Below are 15,570 nucleotides of genomic sequence, written 5' to 3' on the forward strand. Positions count from 1 at the left end.
AGAACTGACTCACTGGAAAAGACCCTGATGCTGGGAAAGACTGAAGGCAGGAAAAGGGAACAACAGAGGATGAGATGGTTGGATGGCATCACCAATTTGATGGACATGAGTTTGAGTAAACTCCTGGAGTTGGTGATGGACAGGAAAGCCTGGTGTGGTGCAGTCCATGAGGTTGCAAAGAGTTGGACACAACTGAGAGACTGAACTGAACTGAACTGAACAGTCATATTTAGGGCTTCCCAGGTGGTGCTAGTACTAAAGGATCCACCTGCCAATGCAGGAGATGCAAGACATGGGTTTGATCCCAGGGTCTGAAAGATCCTCTGGAGGAGGAAATGGCAATCTGTTTCAGTATTCTTGCCTGGACAATCCCATGGACAGAGGCACCTGATGAGACACAGTCCATGGGGTTGCAAAGAATCAAACATGACTGATGCGACTTAGCACACATACACACATGGTCATATTTAATATTGTCAAACTGTTCTTCAAAGTATTTGACCATTTTACACTTTTACCAGTGAGATATGAATGGGGTGCAGCACTAAAGCTTACACTGCTCTTCTTGCTTTTTTGACAAAGAATAATGTTGATATAACATCATATATAAGATTATTTAATATATTTAAGTCAGCCATTTAATATATTATGTATACAACTTAATATTCTCCCCACCTTCAATATGTAAAATTTCTAGACCTAATGCTAAATAAGCTGATTTTTCTGATTTTTTAAACAATATAAAACAGATTATTTGCATGCACAACAATGAGGATTAGGATCTGAGATGAAAAGGCAAGCATGCTTCTGTCAAACAGAGAAGATCAAGATTCATAAGAAACTGTCTTTGGGATCTGCTGGGTGGGAAGACCTGCTGTTTTACCTTCAGATACTGTCTCTTTACCTGACACATTGGATGCTTCAGCAGCCTTTTTGGATTGTCCATCCTAGGCTGCTTTTTCTAAGTCCTTTAGATAGTTAAGCTAGTATTACTGATAGCTTATGTTCCTGATCTGTTCACCCAGGAGCTTTTACATGAAGCATGAGTTTTTGTTTTTTTCTTTTATTCTTAGAAGCCGAGGTTCTTAGGTCTTTCAGGAGCTTTCTGATATATTCAACAACTCAAGAAACTAACTCTTACTCAGTTATTAGTCCCTGGTGCTATTTACAAGCAGTTAAACCAGAATGGCTGTTTACCAAAAGGGAAGTTCCCACATTCATTTTCTCTTACCCAGTTAAAACTGTGATTTCTATTAAGACGATTTCTATTAACACAGTAATGGTTATTCGTAGTTGAAAAAATGATAAGGTAAATATATAGGAAAACTCAATTCCTTAGCTTAATAAGTCATTAGAATAATTCTGTCCAAAAGTAAAGCTTAAATGTATTTCTTTTTCAGTTTATTCTGAATTTTATACAGACATATATGAAAGCAACCATATAGTAATTAGGGAACAACTCATTAACACTAGGTGGATAAACACACACACACACAAACATACATAATATGTATAAATGTGTGTATATATATAAATAAATATTTTTGGAATATGTTAACAAATCTCCCTTGGATAAATATATAGCTAAATGCAAATTCTATAAATTATGTCCAGGCCTTCAGTTCAGTTCAGTTTAGTCGCTCGTCGTGTCCGACTCTTTGGGACCCCAAAAATCACAGCACGCCAGGCCTCCCTGTCCATCACCAACTTCTGGAGTTCACTCAGACTCACGTCCATTGAGTCAGTGATGCCATCCAGCTACCTCATCCTCTGTCATCCCCTTCTCCTCCTGCCCCGAATCCTTCCCAGCATCAGAGTCTTTTCCAATGAGTCAACTCTTCCCATGAGGTGGCCAAAGTACTGGAGTTTCAGCTTCAGCATCATTCCCTCCAAAGAAATCCCAGGACTGATCTCCTTCACAATGGACTGGTTGGATCTCCTTGCAGTCCAAGGGACTCTCAAGAGTCTTCTCCAACACCACAGTTCAAAAGCATCAATTCTTGGGTGCTCAGCTTTCTTCACAGTCCAACTCTCACATCCATACATGACCACAGGAAAAACCATAACCTTGACTAGATGGACCTTTGTTGGCAAAGTAATGTCTCTGCTTTTGAATATGCTACCTAGGTTGGTCATAACTTTTCTTCCAAGGAGTAACTGTCTTTTAATTTCATGGCTGCAATCACCATCTGCAGTGATTTTGGAATCCCCCAAAATGAAGTTTAACACTGTTTCCACTGTTTGCCCATCTATTTCCCATGAAGTGATGGGACCAGATGCCATGATCTTCGTTTTCTGAATGTTGAGCTTTAAGCCAACTTTTTCGCTCTCCTCTTTCACTTTCATCAAGAGGCTTTTTAGCTCCTCTTCACTTTCTGCCATAAGGGTGGTGTCATCTGCATATCTGAGGTTATTGATATTTCTCCCGGCAATCTTGATTCCAGCTGGTGTTTCTTCCAGCACAGCTTTTTTCATGATGTACTCTGCATAGAAGTTAAATAAGCAGGGTGACAATATACAGCCTTGACGATCTCCTTTTCCTATTTGGAACCAGTCTGTTGTTCCATGTCCAGTTCTAACTGTTGCTTCCTAACCTGCATATAGGTTTCTCAACAGGCAGGTTAGGTGGTCTGGTATTCCCATCTCTCTCAGAATTTTCCAGTTTATTGTGATCCACACAGTCAAAGGCTTTGGCATAGTCAATAAAGCAGAAATAGTTTTTCTGGAACTCTCTTGCTTTTTCAATGATCCAGCAGATGTTGGTAATTTGATCTCTGGTTCCTCTGCCTTTTCTAAAACCAGCTTGAATATCTGGAAGTTCACGGTTCACGTATTGCTGAAGCCTGGCTTGGAGAATTTTGAGCATTACTTTACTAGCATGTGAGATGAGTGCAATTGTGCAGTAGTTTGAGCATTCTTTGGCACTGCCTTTGTTTGGGATTGGAATGAAAACTGACCTTTTCCAGTCCTGTGGCCACTGCTGAGTTTTCCAAATTTGCTGGCATATTGAGTGCAGCACTTTCACAGCATCATCTTTCAGGATTTGAAAGAGCTCAACTGGAATTCCATCACCTCCACTAGCTTTGTTCGTAGTGTTTTTTTTTTTTTTAGTTTTTTATTTTTTAAATTTTAAAATCTTTAATTCTTACATGCATTCCCAAACATGAACCCCCCTCCCACCTCCCTCCCCATAACATCTCTCTAGGTCATCCCCATGCACCAGCCCCAAGCATGCTGTATCCTGCGTCAGACATAGACTGGCGATTCAGTTCTTACATGATAGTATACATGTTAGAATGCCATTCTCCCAAATCATCCCACCCTCTCCCTCTCCCTCTCCCTCTGAGTCCAAAAGTCCGTTATACACATCTGTGTCTTTTTTCCTGTCTTGCATACAGGGTCGTCATTGTCATCTTCCTAAATTCCATATATATGTGTTAGTATACTGTATTGGTGTTTTTCTTTCTGGCTTACTTCACTCTGTATAATTGGCTCCAGTAGTGATGTTTTCTAAGGCCCATTTGACTTCACATTCCAGGATGTCTGGCTCTAGATTAGTGATCACACCATCGGGATTATCTTGGTCGTGGAGATCTTTTTTGTACAGTTCTGTGTATTCTTGCCACCTCTTCTTAATATTCTCTGCTTCTGTTAGGTCCATAGCATTTCTGTCCTTTATCGAGCCCATCTTTGCATGAAATGTTCCCTTGGTATCTCTAATTTTCTTGAAGAGATCTCTAGTCTTTCCCATTCTGTTGTTTTCCTCTATTTCTTTGCACTGATCGCTGAGGAAGGCTTTCTTATCTCTTCTTGCTATTCTTTGGAACTCTGCATTCAGATGCTTATATCTTTCCTTTTCTCCTTTGCTTTTGCTTCTCTTTTCACAGCTATTTGTAAGGCCTCCTCAGACAGCCATTTTGCTTTTTTGCATTTCTTTTCCATGGGGATGGTCTTGATCCCTGTCTCCTGTACAATGTCACGAACCTCCGTCCATAGTTCATCAGGCACTCTATCTATCAGATCTAGTCCCTTAAATCTATTTCTCTCTTCTACTGTATAATCATAAGGGATTTGATTCAGGTCATACCTGAATGGTCTAGTGGTTTTCCCTACTTTCTTCAATTTCAGTCTGAATTTGGCAATAAGGGGTTCATGATCTGAGCCACAGGCCTTACAAATATACGAAACAGAAGGGGATGACAGAGGATGAGATGGTTGGATGCCATCACTGACTTGATGGACATGAGTTTGAGCAAGCTTCAGGAGTTGGTGATGGACGGGGAATCCTGGCATGCTGCAGTCTATGGGGTCACAAAGAGTTGGACACAACTAAGCAAGGGAACTGACAGATTTAGTGTATTCACTCTTTAATCTCCCCATTCATATGCTGGGACTTTCTGATATATTCAACAACCCAAGAAACTAATTCTTACTCAATCATTTAGTGCCTGCTTCTGGATAGCAACCCTGTTCAAACAGGGGACACCAAACCAAAACTAGACTGAATAACAAGTGAAATTAGTTGATAACTAATCTCTGGTATATACTATTTCCATTAAATGCTTGCTATCCCTAGGAAATATTTAAGAAAAGCTTCAAAGGTTTTTCCAGAGTCTTATTACAAATAATTGTCCCAGAAGTGTGCTAATCACCTTACAAACCTTACAAGTCATATGGCCCCCCCAGTGAGCTACATGGTAGTTTCCCTATCACTGCTACCAAATCAGGCCCTCACTCAACACTGGCATTTCTAAAGTTCATCCTCGGTTTTTCATACCCATTTACTACCCTCTCTGCAAGCCTAAGATTCCTCTCTTTGTCTTTATAATGATTTACTGTAAGTATGAAAGCAAGATGGCAGGAGTCCCCATAAAAACACACATCATGATAAAAGATTCCATACTGCAAAGAGACTGGGAACAACTACTCAGAAATAACGCCGCTAAGTTAATAATGTCTGTTCAACAAAGTCGGTTTAGTTTCCCAAGCATTTTCTCCCTAACACCTTATGCTTTAAAATATCTCAAATATTCATTTAAGTGATGGGCAAATCAGAAAATTCCTAAAAACAGTATCTTTAAAAATAATCTCATTTCCTAAAGAAATGCAAGCTCATAAACATATTTTAATATTTTATTACCAGTTAGTGATGCATGGCCCTATACACAGACTTCTAAGTGAAACATCAGTAATTTCAAGAGAAGAGGGACTCCCAGCATGAAGTGTGCACAGAGCATTTGACCCAGCTATTCTGACACTGGGGATGTTTCAACCCTGTGTAAGTACAAATATTTCAGTCAGAAGTGTGCTGATTTTGATGAAAAAATATGCCAGAGCAAATTTATTAAGCTAATTTAGCCAACAGATCAATTCTCTACACAATGCAATTGAGCCATTTTCACTTTTGTCTTTTTTCATTTCAATTTTTCTGAAATGATCTATTGCTATCACTTTTCTATATAAATTAAATGAAGATCTGATTCCTGGATTTGTCCATATTAAATTTTATCAATTATAGCTTGGTCATTTTCCCTTTTGACCACTATTTCTATGAAATCCCATATTGTTTAAGTATTACCAAGCTTTCATTCTCCTGTTGATTTATAGTCTCTGGCTGATTTCACCTCGTGAAGTTTTACCTACTGTCACTTAAGTTATATTTTGCCACAGTTCAGTTCAGTCGCTCAGTCGTGTCCGACTCTTTGTGATCCCATGGACTGCATCACATCAGGCTTTCCTATCCATCACCAACTCCCAGAGCTTGCTCAAACTCACGTCTATTGAGTTGGTGATATCATCCAACCATCTCATCCTCTGTTGTTCCCTTCTCCTCCCACCTTCAATCTTTCCCAGCATCAGGGTCTTCCCATGAGGTGGCCAAAGTATTGGAGTTTCAGCTTTAGCATCAGTCCTTCCAAAGAATGCCCAGGACTGATCTCCGTTAGAATGGACTGGTTGGATCTCCTTGCAGTCCAAGGGACTCTCAAGAGTCTTCTCCAACACCACAGTTCAAAAGCATCAGTTCTTTGGAGCTCAGCTTTCTTTATAGTCCAATTCTCACATCCATTCATGACTACTGGAAAAACCATAGCTTTGACTAGATGGACCTTTGTTGGCACAAAGTAACATTTAATATGCAACTTTTTAATATGCTGTCTAAGTTGGTCATAACTTTTCTTCCAAGGAGCAAACATCTTTTAATTTCATGGCAGCAGTCACCATCTGCAGTGATTTTGGAGCCCCCCAAAATAAAGCCTCTCATTGTTTCCATTGTTTCCCCATCTATGTTCCATGAAGTGATGGGACCAGATGCCATGATCTTAGTTTTCTGAATGCTGAGTTTTAAGCCAATTTTTTCACTCTCCTCTTTCACTTTCATCAAGAGGCTCTTTAGTTTCTTTACTTTCTGCCATGAGGATAGTGTCATCTGCATATCTGAGGTTATTGATATTTCTCCCAGCAATCTTGATTCCAGCTTGTGCTTCATCCAGCCCAGTGTTTCTCATGATGTACTCCACACAGAAGTTAAATAAGCAGGTGACAATATACAGCCTTGATGTACTCCTTTCCTGATTTGGAACCAGTCTCTTGTTCCATGTCCAGTTCTAACTATTCCTTCTTAACCTCCTGATTTCTCAGGAGGCAGGTAAGGTGGTCTGGTATTCCCATCTCTTGAGGATTTTTCCACAGTTTGTTGTGATCCACACAATCAAAGGCTTTGGCATAGTCAATAAAGCAGATGTTTTTCTGGAACTCTTGCTTTTTTGATGATCCAGCACATACTGGAAATTTGATCTCTGATTCTTCTGCCTTTTCTAAATCCAGTTTGAACATCTGGAAGTTCACAGTTCATGTACTATTGAAGCCTGGTTTGGAGAATTTTGAGCATTACTTTACTAGTGTGCGAGATAAGTGCAACTGTGGAACAGTTTGAGCATTCTTTGGCATTGCCTTTCTTTGGGATTGGAATGAAAACTGACCTTTTCCAGTCCTGTGGCCACTGCTGAGTTTTCCAAATTTGCTGGCATATTGCATGCAGCACTTTCACAGCATCATCCTTTTGGATTTGAAATAGCTCAACTGGAGTTCCATCACCTCCACTAGCTTTGTTCATAGTGATGCTTCCTAAGGCCCACTTGACTTTGCATTCCAGGATGTGTGGCTCTACGTGAGTGATCACACCATCGTGGTGATCTGAGTCATGAACATCTTTTTTGTATAGTATTTTGCTACACTGTTTATTATTTACACTGCATGTGATCTTCCCTGGGTCACTAATAGTGGTTTCCACAAAGATGTCCTCATTTTTCACTGTGCTCTCCAGTTACAATTTATCCATTTTCAATCTTATTTTGTGTTTATTATTCTTACCAGAATACTTGTTAAGGAGTTTTATTTAAAAGTTAAGTCTTTGTATTTATTTCTTGGAGCAAAAAATATTAGTGGTTGTTGTAGGTAGCAGGCAGGGTGTAAGCATTCTGCTTCAGCAATAAATCTTTAAATGATGACCAAGTGAAGCTTAAATAGTTTGTGAAAGCTGATGAGTGCAGTAAAGCACAAGAAATGCACTGTGGGAATACTGGAAGGGCACTCAATGGCTTACTTCAGATGTAGAAGAATAAGAAATTACTAAACCATCAAATTATACAACTGAGAAGACGCTGAAAACTGAAAACAAAATACAAAATTATTTAGTGAACACGCTAGAACCTATATAATATGTTAAGAGATTGCAGGCCTGCTATAAGGTACAGAAGATGAGAAATAGACTGTGGATGGATGGAATTTTGGATGCCCTTGATAATGTGAGCTTCCACAGCTCTCCTTTGCAGGTTCCACAGAAATGAAAGTGAGAGCAGCCTTAAAACAAAGGATAGAATGTTGATCATAAAATGAAGTGGTATGATTATACTGAAAGGGGAAAATCTTTTCTTATACAGGTCTTCAGAAATGACAGAAACTGTGCTAGTGGCTTAACCTGTACTATAATCTCTTGTACTTAGTCTCTATCTAGGCAGTTCATGAGGAGGTGTAAGAATTGTGGTGCATTCTATAATAGATATAGGGACAAGTGCTTTAACAGCTCAAAGGAGAAAGTAATTTATTGCACAAGGCAAAGCCTTCCCAAGAAATGGCATTGATTTGGGTCTTGAAGGATGAATAACTAGGAAGGTTATTATTAGAGAAGGAAAGAGAAGGGAACAGCTAGGGTGTCTTGAATTAAATCGATGGCTGTGAGTTGCCAATAATGATGTCTATCAATTACATAATGCTTTGATCTGTTTTTGAGGCAGATCTTGGGTTGAGTGAGAATCTGCAGGTGCCTATAGGCAATTGATGGTCTCATGTGCTCTCCATTCCCAGGTTAGGCGGCTCAGGTCATAGATCACAGTGGTATGCAAAGGTTCCAGAATGCATGGGTAATTCACTTTATTTAAATTTTACTGGTGTAGCCCTTTATTTAACGTCACCAAATAGGTTACTTATTTCATCAAAATATACCTTTTAAAAATCTTTAACTTGACCAAAAGCAACAAAGCTGTTAAAAAAAAAAGTGGGGAAAAAAAAACCTTAGCAGTATTTTACCTTGTTCATTTTTAACAGCTCCTGCAACACTTATGCTCAATGTGATTCTTGGTTTACAAGGATTTCCTTGGTTGTTTTTGTCTTCTCAACTTCCAACTATCATGCTAGGAAATCCTCTAAAATGTATACAATTTTACTTATAATTATTGATATTTTTAATCACAGTATATTTGCAAAACACGATTTCATTTTTTTAATGAGTCAACTGAGCTAAATTTATCCTTTTACCCATGAAATTAACATTGTTTTGCTATATACATAGTTCATTTATTTTAACAAATATATAGTGATAGCTTAGGACTCCAGAATGAGTAAGACAGGATCCCTGAACTCTGGAGAATTAAAGGTGTACATTTTATTAATTAGGTGTACTTTTCCTAATTATTAAGCACGAGAAGTTAAAAGTTTATACCATATGATTTCAGAAGAAAAAAGAGATTTACTGTTTTTTTGTGGAGAATCTAGAAAGGTATCATGGAGGAAGTGCCATCTGACCTGTACTTAAGTGTTGACAATGAACACATGGGACTAGAAAAAGGTTATTCTAGGGAAAGAGAATAATAAGGCCATATATGCTAAAAGGTATATGTAGCCACACTGAAGAATAAACAAAGGTGTGAGTCACCTGGGGGCATGGTTATTAAGAAAATTACTGATGACATTACTTTCTCAGTTTAAAAAAAAAAAAAAAACAAGCCCATAGGAAACAGCTAAAATAAATGTGAAGATTTGAATTTCTAAATTTGGACAGAGTTCTTAAAAAAATCACCACTAACGTACATTAATCCCAAACTTTACACTGGCCCTAGATCTCATAGCTAAAAGGTAACAAAGAAATGAGGTTTGGAACCAAACAGCATTTAGGAATATAACTCTTCTATTACCCTCAGATAGCAGTGGAAATGTTATCTCCACTGTTATCATCACATATTTATGAACTAAAAAAAAAAAAAAAACCTAAAGTGAGATATTAAGCTGCTAAAGTTGAAAAAGACAACCAATTTTTTCAGGCTGACTGAGAAAACCAAAGGCCAGAATGTGTTACTCTTCAATTTGCGGCTGTGGTTTCTGCAGAAAAAAATGACAGAGCATTAGTCACATTATGTAGTACAATAATGGCCCCGGGGTGGGGTAATTATGGAATAATGACACCTTTGAAACTGTTTGACTAATGCTGTAAATTATTTCTGTATTATACAAAAAGCATTATCTTATGATTTTTTTGATGACTTTGGATTGCAAGGGATTAGCTAGTACCGCTGAAAAGCAACTCATTTAGGAAAATTTAAAATGAAGAGCAGTCTGAAGTTTTCATGGCTATTAACTAAACTTGATACACTGGAAGAAGCAGTCAGGACTTTCATTCAGGTACGCCAGCCCAGACCTCTGAAGTCCAATTTGTAATACACATCTAAAGTCATTCACAAAGACATTTTAAAAATAGAAAAAATGTAATGGAGGAAAAGAGGCATTTCTAAGAATTGAAATTTAAAAATAACAAAAAAAGAATATTTCTGGCAGTAATCACAAGGACTACCTACACAGTTTCAAAAGAAAACACCTTCGATTTGGGAGCAAATACTTGTAGAACAAACGAAAGAACTCAGTAAATAATTTTTTATCAGTGTGTCAAAAAAAATGTTCCGGTTTATTGTGAAGGCTTTTGTGGCTCATCTCGTAAAGAATCCTCCTGCAATGTGGGAGACCTGGGTTTGATCCCTGGGTTGGGAAGATCCCCTGGAGAAGGGATAGGCTACCCACTCCAGTATTCTGACCTGGAGAATTCCATGGACTGTATAGTCCACGGGGTCACAAAGAGTCGGACAGGACTGAGTGACTTTCACTTTCACTTTGAACTCTAAATTCTATAGATCATTTTTTCTTTTTTAATCTAAATTAACAACATTCAGGATTTAGTCTTTGTTCAAAGCTAACATCTATCTGTCAGGAATCCAGACCTCCCCTCCAATAAATCCTCCCAAGTTTACTTGGATTAATAACTTTACAAACCTATGAATTTCTATAGCAAAGAAGAAAGTAAAAAAGGTTAAGGAGGTAAGAAGGTAACAGAAAGACAAGATTCTTAAGCATTTTTTAATGCAGTGGCATCAACAGCGGCCTTGGAGAGAAATAACACTTTTCTAAAGCTTATTGATGCCTGCACTGAAGGCACTGAGAATAATATGCCATCCGTACAAAGAATGCAAGCCTGTGGAACTATTATCAACAGACTGCAAAAGAGACGGAAAGACCTCAAACCAAACACAAGATGGCTTTAAACTGTGTGGAGCTTTATTTGAAGGACTCTGATTTGGTATTCCTAAATCTTTTCATTCCAACCAAAGCATAAAAATATAAAGCTAAAACTTACCTGATAATATTACCAATTCTGAAATACATATATTAATATTTAATGAGTAATCAGGGGTTTTAAGAATTTTTAAATGGTGGATAGCTTGTGTATACAAAATAATTCTTTACTTACATACTCTCTAAAGGGGTTGGTTCTCTCTGGGTTGTTGTTGCCAAGATCTGTTCAGTTTCACCTGGCAACAATTTTTATGATGCCTTGAAAGGACCCCTTTCTTGTGGTCCAATATTCCCAAGATTTATTATGTTCAGTTCTCCCACATTTTCAGGTGGCATTTCCCATTTTTTTCAGTCAAGTAGATTCCGTGGAAAAAAACAAACCAACCTAGGCCTTTCTTCTTTTGAAGGCTAATCCTTTTCCCTTTAAAATAATTTCCTCTGTTTCCCTAAGGTATTATGCTTTGAAACAGTCTATAAAGAGACTGTTTCGACATTTTTAAAGATAAATTTGAATTTAAGTTTGTAAACCAAGGTAACGTTCTGTCAGAGAAAATATTTATATATAAAATACTTTCAAAAATGTTACACTATGATGCAGTTGAGTAGACAGGTAAATAAATATATACACGTTGGCTTAAAGCTCAACATTCAGAAAATGAAGATCATGGCATCTGGTCCCATCACTTCATGGGAAATAGATGGGGAAACAGTGGAAACAGTGTCAGACTTTATTTTGGGGGGCTCCAAAATCACGGCAGATGGTGATTGCAGCCAAGAAATTAAAAGACGCTTACTCCTTGGAAGAAAAGTTATGACCAACCTAGATAGCATATTCAAAAGCAGAGACATTACTTTGCCAACAAAGGTCCATCTAGTCAAGGCTATGGTTTTTCCAAGGGTCATGTATGGATGTGAGAGTTAGACTGTGAAGAAGGCTGAGCACCCAAGAATTGTTGCTTTTGAACTGTGGTGTTGGAGAAGACTCTTGAGAGTCTGTTGGACTGCAAGGAGATCCAACCAGTCTATTGTGAAGGAGATCAGCCCTGGGATTTCTTTGAAGGGAATGATGCTAAAGCTGAAACTCCAGTACTTTGGCCACCTCATGGGAAGAGTTGACTCACTGGAAAAGACTTTGATGCTGGGAGGGATTGGGGGCAGGAGGAGAAGGGGACGACGGAGGATGAGATGGCTGGATGGCATCACTGACTCGATGGACGTGAGTCTGAGTGAACTCCAGGAGTTGGTGATGGACAGGGACGCCTGGCGTGCTGTCATTCATGGCGTCGCAAAGAGTCGGACACGGCTGAGCGACTGAACTGAACTGAACTCAGGATATTACCTACAATGTCAGTGACTGTCTTATTAATAGTTTATATCAAGCTCCCAGAACATGAAAATAATACCCACATATAACTCAGGCTTATAGAATAAAATACCACAGACTGGGTGGTTTAAACAATAGACATGAATTTCTCACAGTTCTGGAGGCTGGAAGTCCAAGATCAAGGCACCAGCAGGTTTGGTTCTTGGTGAGGGCTCTCTTCCATGTTCACAGAAGGTTGTCTTCTTCCTGTGTCCCTATATGGCAGAGAGAAGAGGCTCTGGTGTCTCTTCATATTCTTTTACGTGCACAAATCCCATTATGGGGGCTCCACCATCATGACCTCATCTAAACCTAATTACCTCCCGAAGGCCTCACCACCTAACACTCACAATGGGTGTTAGTGCTTCAACATATGATTTCAGGGGGAACACATTTAGTTCATAACACCAATTACATGATAAGGTACATGAAGTACCTTAACTCCTCTATTCTCTAGTTTTACTGTATTCCAATTGTACTCAAATCCTGCCAAAGCTAAGGTATATCTGAATGTCATGTTTTGTGCTTAAATGAGATTTCTTTTAGCTGAAAAATGTAGGTGCTCTTTTGGGGAAATAAGACATAACAGTATAAAGAAACTTCCCAAAGCATCCCATTTTGAGTTTCCAATAAAGAACATAATAGCAGTTCAAAAAAATATTTCCAAAGCACCTAGTATATAGCAGACACAGGGCCAGTACTAGGATTACAAAGATGAATGAGACAATGACCATGCTGAAGAAAGTATATCAAATAATAAAATAGTAAATCTTATGAAGAATTTGAATTCATAAGCTTCAAAAAAGCAAGAAATCATTTCCCTAAATAAGCTCATCATAAAACTAATGGCTACAGGTCTCAAAACATTTTTGAGGAATATTATGTGAAATTTCAAAAGTAGATTTTTTCCCCTAGATTTGTAGAGAATTACTATGCTACTTGGAAATAATCATTTCTTGGAAATAATCACAAGTCAGTAAAATGCCTAAAGTCAAGTCTGAATTTTAAAGTATCAAGTTCAGTTTATTTAAAGTTCTAAAAGAGCAACATAGTATCCTAATTTATACACTGATATCTATGGCTAAAGGAGCAACATTAGGATTTCTTTACACAAGATATCTTATCTCATGTTAACTTATAAACTCAGTGGTGCCCTACAGACCTGAATGAGAGGCAGGATGATTTCATCTAGCTGGGTGTTGCTTTGATAAGTCTGTTTCTCTTTTCACATGATCAATCACCAAATGTCTACTTCAAGAAGTAGGACTCTAAATATCTGACTCATTACCAAGGAATACAATGTAAGCATGTGGAAGTTGATAGACCCATAAACCCAGAATATTTAAAATTATTTTTATAAGAAATTTCCATAATGGGAACAAATAAGTGAGAAATAAAAGTACAGAAAGAAAAAGATAAGGGAGGCAGGAAGGGGATGAATAAACATTGATAGCATCTTTTACCAATACCTAACCACTATTATTCCACAAGAACAAGAAGGAATCATCTTGATTTTACAACGTCCATTTCTTTATGAATTTCTCTATCAGAAATCATACATACTGAAAGTCCATTATATTGTGCAGAATGCCAGTCTTAACTGCAAATATGACAGCATTAACCTTCATTTGTTATTACTTTTGATGGTTCTTCCTTCACAAGAAGCCTGTGTCTGGGAAAGTTTCACAGCCACAGTTGTGTCATGCACATTTCTGAGGAAGAAACATGGTTATCTCCAAATGCGGGTCTTCAGAAATAAGACAGACTATAAAAATGAACCTAATATTAACTAAAGATGGAGTATCACAGTCAACAAAACCCTTTACCCGAATTCTGATATTAAGACCTAATATCTTTCTCTCAAGTTTTTAAGTGAAGATAGTGAAGTAAGGAGAGGATCAGTTTTGCCCAGAGTCACTTAATAAATAACAGCAAGGGCGTGTTCTCCCAAAGGGCATCATTAACCATCTTCAGTAAGTCATTTCAACTTCCAAGTTAAACTAGCATATCATCTGTTAATAATACTTTCTCTCACCCACTACATTCCTATTACATTCTCTTGAATTTGCAGGACATTTCAATGTAAAATTGGTGAGAACAGAATTCCCTATGTATCCTACTTTTAAAGGGAATAACAGTATTTTACTTTTAAATAAGGTTAAAATGGGTGTTGGTTTGAGATAGACATCCTAACATACGAAGGAATTAGCCTTCTAAGTTATGCTTTTGGGAAAATATTTAAGAATTAAGTACAGAATTTTCCCAAATGACTTTTGTAAACACAATGAATAAAATTATACAGGATTTTCTTATTTTACCTATTGATACAATGTGATACCAATACATTCCTTGATACTGAAGCATCTTTATTAGTTTCTGCTGCAGTAACCAAAAATAAAAAACCAAACCACATGTTATGTTAAGGCAGTGGATTGCAAGCTCTGTTACAGCCTGCAGGTTGACTCCACTGTTTTCTCCCTGCGTCCAGGCTGAAGGAGCGACAGTAATCATAGCAGAGGGGGTAATACAGAGAGACTGAGTGAATCATGCAACTGTTCTTAATGCTTGTGCTTGAAAATGGCAAATCTGACAACCATTCAGATTCCACTGGCCAAAGCAAGTCACATGGTCAAGCACAGCATCAATGAGGTATAGAGATAAACTCCTTCAACAGTGTGGGGAACGGAGAATGAATATTTGTGAAAAGTAACACAAACTGTCATACTTATAGTCAAAGAACAGACCCTTTCAGGCCACGGTAAATTATTCTTTTAATACACTACTAAATCTATGTGCTAATACATTATATATATGCATAATCATAAGTGAGAGTGGGTATATAATTTTCATGCTTTTTTCCCAAGGATTTAGTAGGCTGATTTTATTTGCTTAGTAAAATGAAATGGGAGATGGGATGGGGAGGGAGATGGGAGGGAGGTTCAAGAGGAAGGGGACATATGTATAATCTGCTATGGCTGATTCATGTTGATGATTGACAGAAAAAAAAATTCTGCAAAGCAATTCTCTTTCAATTAAAATTTTTTTAAAGTAAAAAAGATGAAATGGGTAGCTTTCTATATTTTCTTTATGTTCTATATGTGGTTTTACTTATTTCTCTTAAGGATAAAACATTTCACCAGTACTACCTAGAACTGGATCCTTTGCTGGGGGAAGTAATTACCCGGATAACTTTGGAAAACATTTTTATGTTAATAGTAGAATACCACTAGATTTTTAAGTAGTTTTTTATTTTCCTAGAAATCATCCACATCATGATTTTCAAATCTGATAGTGATATATTATATGTACAC

The 15,570-nt window shown here is 37.7% G+C and overlaps 1 protein-coding gene and 1 long non-coding RNA gene across 3 annotated transcripts in view; one reads left to right on the forward strand and one right to left on the reverse strand.

The window, feature by feature from the left end:
- Positions 1 to 15,570, forward strand: part of STARD13 (StAR related lipid transfer domain containing 13) — a 505,433-nt gene that overhangs the window by 83,753 nt on the left and 406,110 nt on the right. The gene's annotated exons all lie outside the window — the stretch shown is intronic.
- Positions 1 to 15,570, reverse strand: part of LOC138446565 (uncharacterized) — a 38,404-nt gene that overhangs the window by 19,257 nt on the left and 3,577 nt on the right. Inside the window, exon 2 of the long non-coding RNA XR_011259394.1 lies at positions 12,374 to 12,474. This is a non-coding gene — a long non-coding RNA (uncharacterized lncRNA). The remainder of the gene's footprint in view (positions 1 to 12,373; positions 12,475 to 15,570) is intronic.

Source organism: Ovis canadensis, chromosome 10, assembly GCF_042477335.2.
Source record: "Ovis canadensis isolate MfBH-ARS-UI-01 breed Bighorn chromosome 10, ARS-UI_OviCan_v2, whole genome shotgun sequence".
In the NCBI taxonomy this organism is placed as follows: domain Eukaryota; kingdom Metazoa; phylum Chordata; class Mammalia; order Artiodactyla; family Bovidae; genus Ovis; species Ovis canadensis.